This window comes from Vicugna pacos, chromosome 1 (genome assembly GCF_048564905.1).
Source record: "Vicugna pacos chromosome 1, VicPac4, whole genome shotgun sequence".
NCBI classification, from domain to species: Eukaryota; Metazoa; Chordata; class Mammalia; order Artiodactyla; family Camelidae; genus Vicugna; species Vicugna pacos.
In genome coordinates, this window is record NC_132987.1 from 77,124,874 (window position 1) to 77,146,972 (window position 22,099).

Genomic DNA, 22,099 nt, shown 5'->3' on the forward strand with positions numbered 1-22,099 from the left:
CTCTTCCCTTCAGCAGTACCACAAGCCCCAGTCAAAAGGTACACTGGGAAGAGATGATTCACCTGTATACTCTACGCTGCGCATCTGAAGAGACACATATTTCAGAGACATAATTTTCATCTATTCCTTCCACTGAGCTTTCGTTGTTTGTTTTTTTTTCCCACCAGGTCCCAACTCTAGTAAAGTGGGTAACATTTTACATGCTCTGCATATACAATATCCCAGGTCATAGCTGTCCTCCACAGATACTGATTTTAAATTGGCTAGAGAATAGAAGTATGTTTCTGATAGCCATCCTTCTAACCTGGAGATGTTAGGTGTAATAAGTTAGATTAAGACAAGTTCAGAAGAACAAGTAGTTTTGAATCTAAAAAAATACTGCCAACTCAGTATTGAGGGGGAAAATGGACGTTGAATTATTTTATGATATTGACCGAAGGGTAAAACAGTAAAAGGAGAAGTAAGATTCTAAGTAGGCAGAATTGAAAAATATGATGATAATAAACTAATCAATTACATATCATTTTCTCTCTTCAAGAAAATCTATGGTAGAGTAAGGGAGATTTTTCCTTTCCAGAAATTCCTCTCTTCTCTCTAGCTGGCAAGGCTAATGGCGTATAAACTATAGAAAAGAAAAAAAAATTCAATTAGAACAGCTATAGATAGAGCCTTAAAAGATGGAGAGTTAAAGGAGACTTCTCTATGGAGATAAATCTTTGAAAAGATGTTAAAAGGCTCGATAATTAGTTATGAGCTATAATAGTCCTCATTTAAGTCCCTGTTTGATCTCCACTTAAAATGAGAAGGTGGAAATTCAGAGAGTAAGTAAACCGCTCAAAGTCACAAAAATACTTGAGCAGTAGACCCAAGTCCTCTTCCAAAGCCCATTCTCCTTCCACTCCACGCTGTGTGCATCATCAAGAGGCTGAGAAGCCACTTATCTTTTGGGCATGTGCAGGTGTTACCATTTCAGCCACACACATCTTTGGTGAGATGTGCTTTCTGGATGCTCTTGCCTTCCAGGTGGGCACTCAGACTCATATACAAAGTAAATAGAGTCAACTACAAAAAACATCTTACAAAGCTCTCATCTTTTGCTGCCCACAAAGATGGCTTAAGCAGTAAGAAAGACCGCTTTCACTCACTCACAGAAGTAGCTCTGCTGTGGTTCATTTTGTAATTAATAAAAGTCACTCAATACTTGCTGGTGATGTGACAGGAGATCTGCTACGTTATAAACATTCCTTTACTTAATCATAGCAATAACTCTATGAGATACATACTAATATGTCCATTTTATAGATGAGCAGATTGTGGGGCAACAGACTGAATAATTTACTACAAACCCATAGCAAATGGCAAGGCCTAAGTGTACAGCATCTGCTATTAACCTCATACCACACATTACAGAGGGCAGAGAATATGACCCAGATACATACCTTGATCAGTTTATTCTCCTCAAATATCCAAAAGATTTATGTTGCCCCCAAAACACAAACTCTTCAAACTAAAATTTAAGATACCAAAATATAGTTCCAGGCTATCTTTGTAGTATCTCTCCCTTCAACCCTAGTCGTCACACACCCCAGGATTCTGGTCACAGGCGCTTACGAGTCTGCTGACTGTGCCCGTGCTCCACCCAAAGCTGCTTCCACAGCCTGGGATGTCCTTCATGCCAACACCCACCTGTCAAAGCCCCTGCCATCTTTCAAAGCCATGTCTTCCTTGAAGCCTTCTGAGATCATCCCCCAAACTACTCTCCTTTACACTTCCATAGCAGTGTCATCACTTCCACTGTGGCATTTACCATGCTTGGCCTCTGATGAGTTATTAGATTAAGCCCACGGCTGACTGAGACTCTTTTTCCTTTGTGCATACACATGCCTCCCCTAGTAGATATGATAGGCAACTTCTAAGAGAGTTCCAATGATCTGGCTCCTAGAATTCACACCCTTATGTAATTCTCCACCCTGAATCTAAGCCAGAATCAGTGACTCATTCTGACAAACAGAATACAGCAGAAGTGATGAGGTATAACTTCCAGGATTAGGTTACAAAAAGACTGATTTCTGTCTTGGGCCCTCACTAGCTCTCTTGTTCTGAGTGAGCCAGCTTCCATGCTGTGAGCTGTCCTGTGGAGAGGTCCACAGGGCATGGAACTGAGAGAGTCCTCTTCCACATGGCCAGCATGGAACCAAGACCTTCAAGTCCTACAGCCCACAAGGAACTGAATCCTTCTAACAACCATGAGTGTGAGCTTCAAAGTAGATCCTGCTCCTATCCAGCCTTTGGACAAGATGCTGCCCTGTCTGACACCCCAACCACAACCTCTTGAGGGGCCTTGGATCCGAGGTACTCAGATTTCTGACCTGAAGAAACCATAAGCTAAGTGCTTGTTGTTTTAAGGTACTACATTTTGGGTTAATTTGCTGCATGACTATAGATAACTAACACAGTAAGTATACAATGTCTCTGAATTATATTTTAGGATGCACAGATGTAACGAAAGAGTTATTTATACTCAAAGAAGTACAAAATTTTACTCATGTCAAAGCTATCATGAAAAAGTTATGAACACATTGGTTTATAGTTCAAAATGGTTGAGCTGTCTTTTTGCTGGGAATGTACAGCCAGCAGGAGTTCTAGGAGACTCATTTCTGAACTTCCACCATCAAAAGGGAGCTATTCACTCCAGGTTCCTAACAATATCCATGAAAAGTGGTATGGGAGATGTGGACACAAACAGCAAAAGCCTCTGATCTGCAAAAGCTCCACAAACTCAGACACTAGAATCCTTGCTTAAGAGGGTTTGAGACTAATGTTTCAACTACTACCTCCCACAGCACATATGTCCCCTGTCTTAGATAAGCACAGTACAACTCCACTCTCCTAAAAAGAGGAAGAAAAATGGGCTGTTTATTTGACTTATAATAAGGTAGCCATGTTACTTACAAAAAAAAAAAAAAAGACATTGAGCACAGATAGAGATTTGCTACAGACTTGGAAAAGACTAACTTCTCAGCATTTGCAAGGATTTAGCTATGACGCCATGGTAAAAGTCCCTAAAATGAAAAATGACACAACAGATGAGTCTCTCAAATTCAATACAAGTAACAGTATCACAAATAGTCCTTCCCCTCCTGCAAAAAGCGACAGAAAACTTTGGGACTGAAAAGGTTTCTCTAAACTCGGATTTTAAAAACAGAATAGCCAAAGTTAGAAAGGTCTTATCAAGGATGAATTCAAAATTAGGATAGTCACAGGCTTGAATTAAAATACAAGAAAAGACAAATTCCAGTTTGAGGTAAATCTAATGAGAAGAGTTAAGAAGGAGGGAGACAGGGCTTTGTAAAGCCACATTTGGAGCTTGCACTGGAGGAAGAATGGGCGCTACTGCTTAGCATGTGTCTAACGATTAACAGACAGTAGAATTCTTATTTTGCGTGTATAGTCCTATTAAAAATGGTTCTTTAAGTAAAAAGTAATAGAACAAAGAAGGTCTCAGGGTGAACTGAAGGCCCAAGGAGAGTGAGGATCTCCAATTCCTGAACCCAGATGGAACAACTCAAAATGTAGAAAGAACTTGCTTTGCAGTTGTAATTATGGGTCCTCATCAAATTCCTCAAGGTTGATCCCACGTGCCATCTTTAAACATAATGTATGCTGTCAGTGATAAACGTAGCTGCTCATTTTATTGAAGTTCATAGACATCCCTGGGTGAGTCGGTTAAGGAGCAGATTGATATGTACTCACTTTACATCCATATGACCCTACTGGTTGTTTAATGCTGTGGGCATTCTGATTGGGTGGTGTCCCTTCTGACTGGCTAGTGCTCCTTCCCTAAGAGTTAGTAAATATCTTGAATATACCCTTGCTTATGGGTAAATATTAAATACATACTGTGTGGATGAAAACTAAACCTAGCATTTAACTCTCTAGAAATAATTACATCAACTGATTGCAGTATAGACCATAGTTTGTCACACTATGACCAGCTATCTCTGTCTGCTATTACCTGAGCAGAAGAGCCATGAGCATAACGTAACTGATCTTATTGAGAAAGACCAGTAAGGAGTAAGACTGTTGGGATACAGATCCTGTATCTTACAGGCTCTCACACTTGGTTCTGTGGCACTGGACAGAAATGGGGAAAGCCTCTTAGGTGGCTTGGAGGATTAAACAAGTTGATACAAAAGTACTCCCAACACTGCCTAGAATATAGTAAATGATAAGTTTTAACTAATATAAAAGCCTTGGAACTCAGAAATGATTCCTCCTTATCAACAATTACCAGGTGGAGTTTTGAAGTTGTCAAACGTTTTTTTGCCTTATAATCAAAAAGGACAAAAGTACTAGGAATAAAAAATACTCATTTTTATTATCTATAGGTCCCACAGGCAAATAATGTATCTCAGAGTTAAAAAGTTAACAACCAATAGCATCTCAGCCCTTAGAATTCTATTCCGATAGACCCACCAGGAGATGATCTTTCCAGTAACTAAGTATGGAAATACGGTGCTTTTTATACTGTCTTAGCATTTTATGAATTTGAAATTGACTTGAGGATTGATTATTCATCATCTATATTTACTGAGATGTTGCTTTCAAACAGGGTTTTGTAATATCACCCACCACGTTTAGTAGCACCTGCTATACCCCAAGACCACTAGCATTAGGTTTTTCAAATATTTTGCTAATAAAAAGAGGCATCTTGGTTTAGTGTTAACTTGCATTTATAATGTTTTAAACAAATGAGATAGTTTTGCTAAATATTTTAGCTTGGTGCCTGTGTCTCTTAGAAACATAGCTTGAGGGGATTTTTACAATTATATTAAAAGTTACAGTAAAAACTGCCTATATAATTATAGGTAAATGATCATTAAATGTTTAGGGTTTTAAAAAATATAGCACAGCTTTAAAAAGAAAAAAGGGGGTATAACAAATTCTTTAGAGATCAGATTAGATGAAATGGTTCCAAGAATACATAAAGTCTATTTAAATATGGAAAAGTATTCTTAAAAATACTTTAAATGAAGACTGAGGTGGGAATTGGGTGAGCTGGGACAGCATGATGGAGAGGGCTCACTTTAACCATGATCGGTTTTAAAAAATACAGCTAAAGTAGTCCCAAAACAATGAGAAAAATTCTAAATATATTACTGGGAATAGACTGTTTAATGAAGTACTGAACTTTGTATAAGACAGTGGTATTTTCCAAGAGAATAAATACCTCCCTAATTTGAAATGATGTTAAACTTTATCCTATAGATAGAAATATTACCAAAGTCAGTCTTAATAATTGATCTTGTATAACTGACTACATTCCAGTGGTTACAGCTAAAGCAGATAGACAGGATAGGTACAGAAAGTAAGAAGGCTTTTCTCTTTAGAAAATGTTCTCCACAGTGCCTCTAATCTACATTAAATTAGATTAAAAGAACCCCATTTGTCAAAGATGCTTTGTAGGACAGAACCTGTGTGTCCTTGGCAAAGACCTACCTGAAACAGAAGTACTAAAGTAATAAAGCTATAAATGTGTATTTGTATGTCTCCAGTTTGTATCTTAATATCCAAATGGTTGAGAATTAGTAGTTTGAACTCTAAATGGCTGATAAAGAGTGATGCACAATTTACAGACTACAAGATTCCAAGGCCAAGGGCAAAGGAAGAGCAAGCCCCCACTACTCACAATTTAAAAGTAAGTTTCTGAAGGGACATTAAGCAGTTTTTACAGAGAAAAAATTCTGAAACTGAAGAGATAAGAGGCTGCAGCTAGCAGCATCTCATTCTTCAGCAGAGAGGGATTAAACTGAGGGCACTATCACAGAGACCTGCTGGAAAGGAAACCCAGAGAAAAGTAAGCCTCCAAGGGTAAAGTCTATCACAAAAGAAAGAGACACACATATTTTTAAAGGTCGTGGAATAAAAGAAGTCCTAAAATATTTACTGGGAACTTCACTTAGGACTAAATTTGAGGGATTTTGAATACATTAACACAACAATAAAATACCAATGAAAGGTTGTACATATATGAGAAAGACGTGTGACATCAGGAAGGAGAACCTAAAGGTAAAGAAAGCCAGAACAGCAGGATTTTTAGAATGGCACATTTATAGCTTCAGTTATGGACTTGGGCCCTAGTTTTCTTTTCTAGGGAAGTCAGGTCTGAGCCCTAAGAAGTGTATACCCAAAGGCCAGTCTCATCTGGCAGAAGTCTGAGAAAGATTAGGGTCTTCCTGCTAGTCAGTTTATTTAGAATTTCCGGGGCTTAAAAATAAGTCAGGAAGTAACCAGGCACTTGGGTAGCCCCTGGGCCACTGCTGGGGAGCCTCTCAGAGAGAGGATATTCATCCCCTCTAGGTACGGGGGGATCTTTGCATTTCTGGGGTTGAAAGTCAGTTACAGAGATTCATTCAAAGCCTCAAAGAAAAGGATGCTGTAATGTGACAGTTAAGAATAAAGCTTCCACCCTTAGGCAAGTGTCTGGGAATTTCAAGTTGATTGGCCAGTCTCAGGAGGTAAAATACCTTAACACCTTTCTATACAATGTACACCTGGTTACTGACCACAGCAGGGAGGAGCCGCCCAGGATCCCCAGCTGTCAATCCAAATATTCATACAGCTGTTCCCTCCTATAAGTGTCTGGAGGAAAACTAAATCCAGGAATTGGTCCCTTCCCCAGCAGAGGCCAACTGCTAGAGCATGCTGAAACTGGGCAGAGCCTTCCTCCAAGGACTCTCATTTACTTTAAGAACCACCCGACTTACAGGACCCTCAGTATTATAATAACATAATATCATGTTATGATATGATTGGGAAATTATTATTATTTCAGAATATAGATGTAAGTGACAAATAATCAACACTTATGGAACATGTTCTATGCACCAGGCATGTTGATAAGCTCTTTAGTACATTTCGCTTACACTTCACAGGAAACCTCGGAGGTCCTGTCCACCTTATTTTACAGGTGAGGAAACTAAGGCTCCGAGAAAAATACACGATTGCTTAATGATGGAGCTGGTATTCACACCAAGCATTATTTGACTCTGGAGACTATCATCCTGACCACTATACCTTATTACACCTTTTAATTAAAATATGCCTATATGCTTATAATTGTGGGAGATGACATCAGTTTACTTTTCTAGACAAAAATGATTTCCTCCAAATTTCCAGGAAATGCAGAAACTCGAGTTTTCTTTGTCAGGCACAAACAACACAGAAAACCTAAATAATCTTTTAGTAATTTTTCCTATCATCCCAAGTCCCAAATAACACAAATCTAATGAGAATTAAATCTTAATTTGTTGAATCCTTTCTTAGGCATTAAAAATGAGATTAACTTAATGACTGTCCCTTGTGACACTGTAAATATCTAGCCAACTTCAGCTCCTTATTTTAGAATTCAAAGACGACTTGATTCTGCTAGAAAACCATAGTCCTTTCTTCCTCCCACACCAGGGTAAGAACTGTCCTTGGGGCAGCTACCAAGCCTCTGCAGTGTAACTAGATGAACAGCGCTAAGATATTCTTTCAGACATAAATTCCTCAAAATAATTTTCAAAATAAACATGTCTTATTCCTTCTTCACTAACTTACCAGAACATTAGAATTTCCATCCTTTACATTGTATCATTTTTTGTTAAGTTCTTTTATTTGAAATATTTCAGCATGACCCTTCAAGACAACCTTTTATCAAGCATCTGTTTTGTATGTAGGTACTGGAGATATCTGCACTAAATCAATTTACAGAACCAGTCACATTTTTTTTTCTAACAGATAAATAAGGCATTTAAGTAAAACCCTACATTTTTCTACTCATTCATGGTCTACTTTAAGTTTTAGGTACAAACAACTTAGAAAAAAATCCTTACCTTACTTAGAAATGTATGCTTTCAGTTGAATGTTAAGTCATTAGACACAAGACCATAGATTGAATTCAGATGTGAGAGAGCACGATGGTGAATATAGTATGAATCAGAAGGTAAAGTGTAAAGTCTGTTTGCTTAATTACCTATAACAGGTTGAGGAAACCAGTTATGCAGGGCTCCTTTCAAAGTTAACTCCACCCAGATCAGGGTCAGCACAGATGATTAAAATCCAGAAATCAGAACGCCCACTTACAGATAATACAGTGCTGCAGCTAGTGGACTCTGGTTTCCATGCTGCACGTGCCAGCCCTCGTCATCAGCGTGATTCAGGCAAGCCCCTCGGGTGGGACTGCTCTCTGGCCTCCATGCCCAGGGCAAGCCGACCTAGTTTGCTACAGAGTCGTAGAGAAAACTGTGCTGCTGACTGCAGCGGGTGCTAATTTGAAAAAGAGCCACAACCCTATACGGAGTTAGAGTTTATCCGCACCTACAATTCTCACTACAGTTCTGGTTGCTAGAATATCCAAGAATAAACTCAACTTCAGATGATCGTTTTCCCTGTAAAGCCTTCCCTGAACTCCATGGGGGAGACGTTAGCAGTGCCCGTCCTTTACGCACATGGCATATTGTTATTATCATTACTGGTAGTCTCCTTCTCTTTCACACACACACTTGTACACGTGTGTGGTAGCTACCCTTACATCCCCAACAAGTAGCACTGTGCCTCCTACACAGTCGTACAGTAGTTGCTTGTTGAATCCATGGAAACAAAAGTTACAAGTAAACAAAAAGATACTTTGCCAGGACAATGGCCTCTTCAACAGGACTTCAATAGGACTCTTTCGTCTGGAATAAGGGGCACACACAGCCCTGCCTAGCTTTCTAGCCTTCATGCATTCTTGTCCACATTCACTTTATCGTCTGCCACATGGAGACACTTGGAGATGAGGACAAAGTACGTTTAGGGAACTCCTTCCCTCTTTCTTGCCCTCTTTCTTCAACTCAGTAGTCATCAGTGGTGAGTCTTTTACTGCCTTTTGGAAGCTGAATTGGAGATCACTGCTCACCTCCCAGGATCCCCAAAGTCATCCATGCCAACTTTTATCATTGTTTAATAAGATCCACTGTGAAATAAGATCAAACTGGGATTTCCTCTGAAGACACAGGCAATCCCAGCTTTCACCTCTGAATCCCCACGGCCACGTAGTTCCTGGTATATCACAGCCACTCTAATATTAGTTTAAGGAAATAGCTAAGATCCTAAAGCCCACACATGGGGAGAACAGACTTTCACAGAGTCTCAAAAATAGAAGAACTAATATTCTTTGAACATTTTTGAAGTTTCAAGATGAAATACCATACACACACAGAGAGATATTTATTATGCAGACACTGTTCCAGCTGAAGCAAAAATAGAATGATGGCTTTTAAGAATATCAATAGCTGAGAGATGAGGGTTGCTCTGAGGTTTATGTCACAGAGAAAGTTACCTCAACATTTAAAGCACGATCGAAGACAGGATCAACAGCTTTAAGTTCTGTACCTTTCCCTTAGATGTACGGCACCACCTCTCCAGGAAGGGCTACCTGAAAGAAAGTGGGACGAGTCATTAGGAACCTAGCTGAGAGAAGCCCACAGGGCTACTGCTTGCAGTGGTTCAGTTGTTAGGCTCTGAGATCCATCACCAATTCAAGCACATTACCAGCTTGGATTCTCCTCTGCCAAGCTCCCCTGTAATGTCTTCACGTTGCTGGGAGGAGAAATGGCATATGGATATTCTTGACATTGATCATATCTATCATATATATGCACCTACACTAAGGCTTAGAGGAGAATTTAAAGTAACACTGGCATTTAACACTTACTAGATTTGCAAAAGTTCTGAGAAATAAAAGGGTAACTTTATGTAACTTGAGGATGGGAGAGTAGCTACTGGCTGAATCCTCAGAGATCAAATAGGGCTGAAATTAATAATCCAGCTGTGAATTTGAGCTCTAGAGCTGTAGGGCAGACAGACATGAATAAAATGTAGACAAACTTCAGTTGGTCTGAGAGGCAGATTAGGCATCATATGTCAGGTATTTGCTAAATCAGTTCAATCAATATTTATTTCTAACACGAAACAATCTCCTAATATTAGCTAGCAGAAAATTGGATCTCTTAAACTCACACATTTATCTTCCTAGTTGCTGAATGTGATGTTTGTCATCATTTGTGCATGTCTTCCTGTCCTGGTCATGGTGGCTACAGAGCTGTCACATCACATGCAGAGGCTTCTCATGTCCTTCTAGATTCTTTCTGTAACCTCTTTTTCTTCTCTGCTTTCCTTGGATTTCTACATGTCTCAGGTCTAGAACAGCTTCAACTATTTTCAGTTTTATAGTGGGTTATCATTTAAATTGATCTGTGTGTTTTTACAAATCCTTAAGTCTGGGAAAGAGGCAGAGTGGGTTACCCAGACTCGTTAAGTTGGAGGAAACGGGTGCTAAGAGTGAATAAGTAACGCACCAAATGAACAAGTGTCCAAGAGGGGCATCACAGTCCCCTCTGCCATCCCATCAGCCCACCTTTTGGCTCTGGCCGCTGCTGGAGCAACCGTTAGCTGTGCACAGATGTTCTTGATGGCAACTCGGCTCAGCTATTCTGTGTGTCTAACTTGCTTGTCCCAGGGATTCTCTGCTTCCTAGTAAGATTCCCAGAAAGGAGAAAATCACTACCCTTCAGTGTTCATTTTAGCCTGTAGGGGTCGAGTTGCTCCTCTCTCCAGTGTCCCTGGTCAACAGTTCTGAAGGGTCATCTACGTGGTTCCCTAAAGCATCCCTACCAACTCTGAGCCCCAGTTACCCACAGAGATAGCTGTCTCAAGATAACACCCTGCGGTTAGCTCACCCTCCTTCCTTCTTTCACTCTCCTAATGGTCCCTCCACCATTTGGGTTCCCTTCCCAAAATCAGCTGCTTGCATGAAAGACTTATCTCAGGCTCAGCTTCTTACAACAGGCTGTAAACACATTCTTCCGATTTTCTGATTCATTCTTCTTATTACCCTATTATTCACCAGACCTAAAATTCAATACTCATCTTTTTTCCACTTACAATCACGAACAACAGCCATAACATTTAATATTTGAACACAAGTATAACCTCTGTAAGCTCTATAGAGCCTTGCACACATCAGGTGCTTACTAATGAAAAATTGTGGTTACTTTTAAGGTAGTGATTATTTAACAATGATGTATGTGTATTTATGTGTAAATAAAAAGAGAAATATATAAATTGCCCTCCTGCAGGTGACTTAAAAGAGCTGGAAGTAGCTATCTTTACCCAATGACATTTCTAGGATCAGTTTGTAAGGGTTCCATGCCTATAAATCTTCCTCACTGGTTCTTTTTCATCTTACATTTTCTAATAAAAAGCAAGATTTTTATTCTTATGGCTTCTTATTTTAGATACATTGATGGTTCACTCTAAAGAGTCTCACAGAATGGAGAAAACAGAATGATGTCTTTATAGCTTTGAGGTTTATAATAGCAGTAACATCAATATTTACCAGTTGTAATTATGTATACATATATGTATTAATGAGGATTTGCTTTCATTAATTTTATAAAGATGGAACATGATCATTCATACTTGTTTGTTTCCAGTGCAAAAAAATTAATGAAATCTCTTGGACAAAGTACCATATTGCTATCAGCATCGCATACCAGCACAGGATTAAGAACAAGCAACTGCTAAATGTTAAACTATTTTTGATTTGGAAAGTACAAATCTAAGTATAAACAGTAGTTTGAAAGAAACAGTTCTATGTAGCTTGTGCAGACTAGCTGATCAGTTAGCCACAATGCTTCTGATTTAAGAGCCAGCAAAGATCATTTTATAATGTTTGACAGATAGCAGAAATCAGGCAGCCCGAATGTAAACATTGCTGTGATTGCTTGTCACTAAAGATTGAGACGCAGTGTGTTAAGTTATAAATATGAATGAAAGAAATGAAGACCCAACTTCTGGATTTTAGATATACTGGCTAAAACATTTGTCATTGTGGGAAAACTAATTTTTCCCATGGCTTTCCTAAAGACCATAGATATAGTCCACATAGGGTGGCCAGAGTCTTTTTCTCAAAGCCTAGAACAAATACCAAAAAAAAGTATCAGTTACTATTCTATGAGCACCAGAATTATCCATATGATTAATAACATTAAAAATTTTAAAGAACATTCAAAGTGTATTTTGTTTGAACATAAAACTAATAACAGGTCATTTCAGTTGAAAAAGTAATAAAGTGAAATCTGTTTCCATGATTGCTTTTAATTCCTTAGGCAAAAACAACGTATACATTTGATTAAAAAAATTCTTTGAAGCTCTGTGCAATTTATTCTTTAGTCAGAAAGTAAAATAACTTTGTTTCAATAAGCCCATCCTTTGACTTCATATTTCACTAGAACATAGGTTTTCATAGGTACATTATCATAGTTTTCCCTATTAGCCAATATTATTATCAAAATTAGATTCATATTTACATAACTATCTTGGTAAACATCAAGACAAGAAAGTACTCTGATCAATTTTGCTTAAAATCCTATGTGTTGACTTGGCAATAATCACTAGCAGTATATATCCAGAAAAGAGCCAGGAGTTCATAAGAGAACAACAATGGCTAAGGAATAGTAGAAATTACAGATAGCCACTACTGGTGGTCACTTTTCAACAGTGCAGATGGCCAACAAGATTCAATAGGATCCACAGCAGAAAAATCTCTTTAAAGCCATGGTAAGACTAAGGCATTGACTACTGGCAGACCGGATGGACTTTATTGGATATGCATTATGAAGCCTTCACTCCATAGGAAATTATATACTTGCTCTGGAAACGGAGCAATTATGTGAAATGTTAATGAATACTTTCAGACAAAGGAAGTGTCAAAATAGCAAAGTGGGATTGGATTTTATGAGGAGGTTAATTTCTAAAGTCAGCATATAAAGCAAAACATGCATAAAGTCAAAATTACCTCTGAAAATCCTTATGAAAATCCCTTACCACATAAGAAACAGACAGAAGCATCCTGAGTTCAACAGAGAGTTTGTGTCTTTTGGATTTTTATTTTTTAAGCATGGAAACAGAATATTATTTTTTCATTTCAGATCACTATTTTTCAATTGAGGACCCAAAGTAGCAGACTTGCATTTTAGGTCTATGTAGTACCAAAAATATCTAGAAAAGCAACACATTCCTAATCACTATGAAACAGGTGCACTCAAAATTATGTGGTGTAACTTCTGCAGAGTCACAGAACATTAAGTTGTGTCAATTACCTTTAAGATTTGGTGAGGTAGCTTTACTTATATACGAAAGCAATAGAGCTTGAGGTCACCCCTCTTCTCCAAGGTTTAGGTCTGTAGCGTAGAATCACTTCTACAAGGAAGAAAGTAGACAGGAAGTATTGGTCCACAATAAAGAAAATCAGAAAACCCCAGAGCAAAATGCTACTTTTGACCTATCACCACTAAGAACCTAACTCAGCACCCATGTTAATCACCTCAGTCGGAATTCACAGTTTGGAGTTTTGAGTCAGCCTCAGAATTGATGGTTGTCTGACACAGGACAGTGTCAAAAGTTTGGGTCAGTTTTTGAGTGTAAGTCTGAGCAACAGAGAAACCTGCATTTGAACCTCAGAACCACTTTTTTTATTTTTTACTTTTTGAGATAATTGTAGATTAATGTGCAGTTGTAAGAAATAATTCAGACAGATCTCATGTACCCCTTACCCACTTTTCCTGAAAGGTAACATCTTGCAAAACCGTAGTGTAATATTGTAACTAGTGTACTAGTTTGCCAGGGCTTCCATGACAAAGTAGCCCCGCAGGCTGGGCGGTCTAAACAGCAGAAATGTGTTTTCTAGCAGTTCTGGAGGCTGGAAGTCTGAGCTCGTGTTGGTTTGGCAGGGTTGGTTTCTTCTCAGGCCTTTTGGCCTCAGAAGCTGAAGTTCAGGTGAGCTGAACACCTCAAGGTGTTGTCAGGGTTGGTTTCTCTTGGCATGTAGATGGCTGCCTTCTCCCTGCGTCTTTGCAGGGTCTTCCTTCTGTACAGGTTATGCCCAAATTTCCTTTTCTTAAAAGAAAACCAGTTATATCACTTAGGGTCCACTGTAATGACCTCACTGTAACTTCAGGACCTCTTTAAAGACCCAGTCTCCAAATATGGTTACATTCTGAGGTACTGGGGGTTAGGATGTCAACATATGAACATGTGGGGTTGACAAACTCAGTCTATAACAGCTAGGGTATTGACATTGACACAGTCATGAAGATACAACATGTCCATCCCCACAAGGGTCTCTCCTATTGATGTCTAACAAATGTATAAAACAGAGGCCCAAGTTTTCCTGTGTGCTGGCTGTACGTAACTCCCTCACCCTGTAGTCCTTGACTCTGCTGGCAACTGTCTCCACTTCTGTTTTGCTGGCCTCACTATAATTTTGCTTCACCCTGCTGTGGAACAATGGGGGAAATGGGAATACAGACAGGGCCAGACTGGTGATAATGGCAGGATGTCACTGCATTACTGCGGTATTGTGCCCTTTTCTGTGTGCTTATTTATCGTCTGATATTCTCTTGGGTGAAATGTCTATTCATGTTTTTGCCCATTTTCAGTTGGATTGTCTTTTTACTGTGGAGTTTTAAGTGTACTTTATGTATCCTAGACATTATTCCTTTGTCAGATACATGGTTTACAAACATTTTCTCCCCAACTGTAGCTTGTCTTTTCATCCTCTCAACAAAAACTTTTGCAGAGCAAATGTTTTTAATTTATGAGACTCTAGATCTTATTTTACATTGTATTTTAGTTGGCTTTTTCTGATACAGTTTCAGCAGAGAAAGGCAGGAATGCCATTCCATTACTACAGAGTTGGGGGTGGAAGTCCAGGCTCCCACATAGTCTCCATAGACACTCTGGGGAGGGCAAGGTTCTCCTTACTGCTTAGGAGGATGAAATGAAAGTCCCAGTTTCCTAATTCAGCCTTCTCTGCCACCATCCCAGTGGGAGGGCACAGCACTTCCTTAGATTCTCCAGGAAGGGCAAGTCTAGGGTCTCCACCATCATTTTTCTGTGATGTTTATTATTAATAGGTTATTGTCGTAAAGTTTTCTGTCTTGCTAGGTTTTCCCTTTCTGATCCCTTTAGTAGAGAGAGGACTTTTGTTTGGATCTTTTGATCTACTACTGTCAGCATTTGTGGGTCGCAGTCTCTTTGGCTCCAAGTCTAGGGTACATGAGGCTAACAGAAAACCCAGGGAATTCTCCACACTGTAGCTCCTTGGGTCCTGGGCTTCCTAACCTGTTGTCCTTCCTCTTTCTACCTTTCAGAACCTTATAATTGGCGTATAGACAATGTTCAGGGTTTTTATTGTACTTAATGGGAGAAAAAGAGACAAGTACTTCCATTTGATCTTCCTGAAAACAGAAATCCTTCACTGTCACTTTAGCTATTTGATCTTACATGGCAGTTTCCTTAGCTGTGAGACATGGGAAATATTTACCTCATTGGGAAGTGCTGAAGATTAAACCAGAGGGTTTGTAAAGTGCTTGACTCATTGTAGACATTGAAATGTTAGATTGCTTCTCTTTGAAATGAAATTACGCTACCAATGTCTTGATCTTTTAAGCGCACATTACGAGACTTCCTCTGGATCTTCTAGTTCCAGGGAGACTCAGTATCTGCCAGACCCTCACATTCTCTCAATACCAATAAGACTATTCCTGACTTTCCTCTACAGAGTTGGCAATTTTGCTCTGTATGGGAATATGATTTCCTTAACAAAGTCCCTAGTCTGTAGTAGACACTCAAATGTCTACTCAAATGTGAGCTCCTCCTGTATTATTGTGCTTTTTAAGGGTGCCTTTGGGCTACTTCTCTCGCAATAGGGCCATTTCCTCAGTAACAGAATGGGATGATACCATGCATCCATCTCACAGGAACAGGGTGGTTATACATGCCAACACTCTCTTCCAAATGATATCCTCACCTTTTACCAAAAAGAGAGAAAAGGCACACTACTGCAACAATGCAGTAACATCCCGCCATGATCACCAGTCTGGCCCTGTCTTTATTCCCAGTTCCCACATTGTTCCACAGCAGGGTGAAGTAAAACTGTAGTGACACCAGAAAAACAAGAGTGGAGACAGTTGCCAGCAGAGTCAAGGACTATGGTGGGAGGGAGTTACATACAGCCAGCACACAGGGAAACTCGGGCTTCTATTCTAGCAGGCACACACCAGGCCTTCCTTCACTATAAAACAGCAGTATAGGGACATAGCCAGTGTAATGTGTAATGTACAGATATCGTGCCTTATGGCTCCCACATTAAATTCTTGGAAGAGAGTTATGCACAAACAAATTTAAACTACATTCTGAAAGTATATAATTTATTGGGTGAAGAACACTAATTTTTAATTAATTTTAGATCTCTATGACTATGGAGTACACAATGATAGTTTCTTTAAGTGATTAGTTATTTAGAGCTGGAGACAATAATCCTGAGGTTAATTGGTTCAGCTTCCAGGTTCTAACAAGTCTAAGTAGCCTGAAGGTGAAGATTCCCTCAAGTGTTTTGAGAAACCTTGGATACACTGACTTTATTGCCTCCACACACAGTGGTCTGTTTTCAATATTTACATTTCCTTAAACACAGTAAATGAATCCATCTAACTTTAACATACCCATTTTTTTTCCTGGAAGATGTAAATTTGCCAGAATCTCCTTCTTCACTTTGAAAGAGGGTTGAAAGATAAAATTCCTTAAGAGTAGTCTATTCTACACGAGGACCAGATGTCTTCCTCTGTGACAATGTATTTTGTCTCCACATGTTATAGCAAGAACTCTAACCCCCAGAAAACACATATTTACCACCTCCAAATGAGTCAGATATCCCTTATATTCTTTTTTATTCTTTTGTAGAGGCCAAGCTCACCCAAACTTGGATTATATTCTTCAGTTACCAGCAGATATGAAGAAATGTCTCAAATTACATGGGAACTATTGACTTACCTATATAATTTTTTTTAAGTTTCCCTTAAGGACAGGTATCCTATTTATTCATCTTGTCACCTTAGCACCTAGTGTCCCTATTCCCTAATAACTAATAAACATCCACTGAACAAAAGAACTGTGAAAGGGGGGAAAAAAGGAGTTAACTCAAGCTTTTATTTTAAAAGTTACAACGTGATAAGTACTCAAGTTGAATGGTCCAGGGGGAGAAGACATTTAAAAGATTTTATAGGCTATCTTAAGGAAGGTCAAATTTCATTGCTTAAGTTCTTGAAAGGTATGAGAAAACTGAGGTTGTGTTAATCACAGGACAAAATGCAGGGACATTAAAGGGCCATGGTTTAGCAGCCGCTGGTGGGACAACTGGGTTTAGTAAGATGTAGAAAGCAACAGTTGGGGCTAAGGTCTTGCAGGGGCCAGTGAAAATTTTTAGTACTTCAGTGTCTTTCATAGGAAAAATAATGTAAATGGAAATCTTAGACACGCCTATTTCTACTTTCCAATGGATTGAATTCTGCTCTAACACAAGAGCATTAAAAAATACCCTAGAAGTTTGACTCTAAGAGAATGGAAAGGAGAAGATGAGAGAAGATCAATAAAAAGAAACATGGAGGCTCTAGAAGTAGAACAGATGATGGGTAAACCAGAAAGGGACGAAAGTTTTGTTAACATCAAGACTGTGTTAGACAACAAAGGAAAGCACCACGTTGGGTTTAAAAAAAGAAAACCTTCTGGTAACAAACAGGTTCTTCTTCCTGGACCATGTTAACTTTTTTCCTTCTCCTCCACAGGGAGCTTTTCTCCCAGGAGTAGATTTGGGTAAGTTAGATTTTTATTGAAAATTGGTTTTATTTAAAGTATCTAGTTACCAAAATGTGCAATCTTACTTCCAAACAAGAAACATTTGGGGGAAAAAATTGGGCTTCCATAAAACATTCAACAGACAAAGAGCTGTTAGTTTTTATATTTCCAGAAGTATGGTAGATTAAATATCCTAAACAACACTTCCCAACCGAGAATGAATAGAAATATTTTTTAAGTCTTCCATCAAATGTCAATAGACTTGTACAAACTTAAGAAATATGAAAAATCCCTCAAATTATTTAAAACCAGGAATGCTGGGTAAATAGGCAGCAAATCAGTTTCTTGACCTGTCAGTTTCTGTGGAACCCTAGAGATTCTCAATGAGATGCTTCTTTGTGAGCTACTATGAGGAAGAAGAACTAAATCCTATGACCTGTCTAGTTAGGGAATCAAATAAAGTATCTCTGCATAAACTTTTGACTTCATCGGTATATAAGAAAAAAAATCTCCCAAAAAGATGACATCGAGAAAACATGCCTTTTCAAAGTTGATGCTAAGTGAAGGGGAAAAAAAATTTATGTTTCCCTGAGAACAAAAACATAAACTAGTTCTCAGGTTTACTGTCTACATTCAAGTTACCTGTGTGGTCCAAGGAAAGCCCAAGGACAGAATTTAATCTACAGTTTTCCTGGATTAGTTGTACCTCCAGGATACTGAGAAAAGAAAATATCAACCTGTTCTGAGAAACTTAACAATAACCCAGAACTCTAAGAATTCCCAGAGATAACACTCCAGGAAAATTGAGCACCTCCATACACATACCAAAGTACTAATCAAAAAATAATAATGAAAACATATTATAAGAACTAGCAGAAATAGACCCACAAAAAATTTCAGAGTTATCAACCAGAATAAAAAGCAAATATGTTTCCTTGAGCAAAAATGAGATCGTTGAGAATGAACTGGACATAAGAGATTTTAAAAGAACAAGAACCAAGAGATTTAAAACACAACCATGTAGAATATATAGAAAAGAAGACTACAGTGCATAAAATATAAAGTTCAGAGTATGAATTTAAAAGCTGACTAATTTTATTTTTGCTCTGTCTACCCTGGTAGTATAATTTGGAAAAAAATTCCAAAACGCATCCAGAAGGATTGATATATGAATACAAACGACAGGAAGAGACGTGAATGAAATGTCTTAACACGTGTAATTGGAGTTCCAGAAGGACTTAAGAACCCGAGAAATAAAGAGATAGTGGCTGATAATTTCTTATAATTTAAAAATTATAAAGCCAAGATTTTGTAGAAGTCCAAAGCAATAAAAAATAAAAAATAAAACCATACATTGACATATTATAAAGGTTGAAGAAAGATACATTGTAAAAATGTGTAGTCAGAGAGAAGTGAAAGATAGTCTATAAAATAAAGGCAATTAGAATGATGGTTGAACTTTTAAAAGTATCATATAAGGTAGACAACAGAGAAATGATATAATAAACTGGGGAGAAAGGATAACTTATTCTATACCTAAAGACATTCTGAAGAAAAAGAGTATTAAATATTTTTAAAACCAGAATAAATTCACAAAGTACATTCTATTGTATGTTATTCAAAGAGAAGAGAAATGATACCAGATAAAGGGTCTGAAATGTAAAAAGTAATGTCGAGCCTCTAGACTATACCTAGTTTGGCAGCATAAAAGTGCAAAAGTACATTCATTGCTCAGATCTCCCTTTAACGGACTACCTACAACAAGGAGTGCAGGCCAGTGACAACCAGCCATAGCTGTAGCATCTTCAGGATCTATTTTTGTATTTGACAATCCTCCCCCAAACAGCTCCCAGCCAATGACTTAGAAAAACAGCAATACTAGAACATGGTTATTTCTGGCCAACGCAAGCATCCTGTGATATGCAGTCTTTGCTCTGGAGTTCTCCATCAGGTTCATTGAGACTGTCAAAGCTGCACCTCAGTCTTGTGCTCTTCTTATCCAAACCTTCCTTCCTTCCCTGCCTTGTTTCATAAAGGTCAGACATGCATCATAATCAGAAAGCTCTCCCTACTCCTGCGTATTTCCCTCTTTATGTGTCACAGGCATTACCAGCAATACAACTCAAGAATTTCTCTCTCTCTCTCTCGGAGACTGCTTCCTTAAAGATGCAACTTAACACAACTGGTACCTGGAGTGGTCCAAGAGGGCAGGTGGTAAGATGGGATTTGATTTCGTTGCCAGCTGCATGGCAAGAAGGACTCCATCTTGAGTGGTATATGAGGCAAGGCTCCTCCCTGACACAAGGTAGAAGCTCAACTGCTAAAAATGGCACCATTAGAACAAGAAAAACACCCCAATGGAGGGATAACCTTGCCAGCGGGACTGTTCAGGCACTTAAAATATAATAAGGGGAACTACATATACAAAAAAAATAGTAGAATTGGCTGATTATTTCTAAGTTTTGCTGATGAATTATAGAGGGGAAATGAGACACTGCAGGACAGTTAAAAAGTCCAAACTAAGAGCGAGGACTAGCAGGCGTATATAGTAACTTACAAAGAAGCTTTCAATTCTTTAGAAGGAGAGCAGGTGCAGCTGAAGAACAAACTCCAAATCTGATGGTTAAGGTTGTGAAGATTCAAAGACTAATGAAAGCTCATCAAAAGCAGAGGCTACTGTGCCAAAGACAAGGCCATATGTGAGAAAACATGTCAGTAGGGCATCTGATTGGGTGTCCCTGAGGACTGTGGTTCTGTAGACACCCTGACCCAGAGCCTAGAAAGGGGGCCCAGCCCTCCCTATTAAAGGCTAACATCGACCTCATACAGGAAGACACTTCGAAGGGCTTTGCCTCATACGGTATCAGGTGCCCACCTCCAGAAGTGCCCCCACTTTGTCTCCTGGCTTTAAGGCTGTTAACAAGGGTTAAATCCCAGCATAAGCCAGCTGGAGTTATGCCGGCCTTGTCAAGAGAGGATAGGGATTAGCAGCCTGTCCTAATAGAAACAAGGGACATATCCATTGTAAAGGATCTTAAGGGTGTTTGGTCAAGGGCACCAGACTAGATAAATGAGCGTTCACTGACTTGCAGGCACTTAATGGTGATATGGTAAGAACCCTGGGGTTGAAGTGGACATGCTGCTGGGATGGTTCTTAGAAACCTAGGGAAGTGCTGGTCCACACTGCAAAGTAACAATGTCTGGGTTGCTGAGACAGACATTGGGGAAATGGATCAAAAGTCTCAGGAGAGTGGGCTTGCCAGAATGGATACATTATATAAGGCCAGAAGGAATACTTGCCACAGGATTTGTCCCACAGGAGCACCCAAAAAAATGTGCCGTTCAAAAAGGCCGTTAGGAATGTGCTGGACGGAAGGGTGCCAGCATCTCTAAAAAGTTTAGTGTTTGCTCTCCTCTTCAGGCCAGGGCTAAGGGTAGGAAAGACAGTCTCAGGATTTGGCTCATTAATAGCAATGGGGTTAATGCGGAATAATAGGGGAGAGGTGGTGGTGCTTAAACACTATAAACCAGGGACCCCAAATTACCTTAACAACCAGCAAGTTTAGAAGGGCAGCTAAGGGGGCCTACCTGCAGGGGGTTGAATTGAAGTATCTCTAGAGACAAAATAGACTAGCAGTTTGTGAGGCTGATGCTTAATACACACAAACAAAAGAAGGTAAGGATGGAAGAGCAGGAGGCTGAATGTGATCAGCTCATTCAAAGATCACATTGTTTTGCTTAGTTCCTGGACCTGAACAGTTTTAAGACCTGGAACTCATTGACTAAAGAGTTGGCTGAGTCCTCAGGTTGAAGGACTTTGCAGAACCATGGTAGGTATAACCTTACTGTAATCACTCCACTAGTTCTTTTCCGACGAGACCCGCCATTTACTTGAACACAGAGGAAAGGGGAACACCCAGACATTTCAAGGACTTTGGGAGATAAGGTCTTCTTTAATACTGATATCCACAGAACAGAATCAAGGCTCCCCTATTAGAGGGGGGGCATGCAAAGACCAGGTAATAAATGGATCCCACTGACTTACAGGACATCTACTTGGTCTGTAGAATCAGCCATCATCAGCTTCTTAGTCCTCAAACGTATAATTAGAGTTGACATACTTGCCAGTTGGCATAACCCTCATATTAGGTCCTTGTCCTAGTGATAGGAGCTATCACAGTGGGGAAGGCCAAGCAAAGTCCTTGAAATACTCTCATCCCAGATACAATAGTAAATATAAAACAACATCACCATTCCGAAAAGGATACAAGGGTGGTGGTCCCTATTCTACCTGCATTTAATCTGCCACTCTGACCCTAGAGAAACTGAGTGCAACCTGCAGAATGTCTATTAGACCATTGCAAGCTCACCCAGCCAG

At 39.2% G+C, this 22,099-nt stretch overlaps 1 protein-coding gene across 1 annotated transcript in view; it reads right to left on the minus strand.

Annotated features, from left to right (window-relative positions):
* HHLA2 (HHLA2 member of B7 family) overlaps positions 1-22,099 on the minus strand; it is a 128,742-nt gene that overhangs the window by 66,614 nt on the left and 40,029 nt on the right. The window contains 1 exon segment of the mRNA XM_072965684.1: positions 9,365-9,460. The gene's annotated coding sequence lies outside the window, so the exon portion shown is untranslated.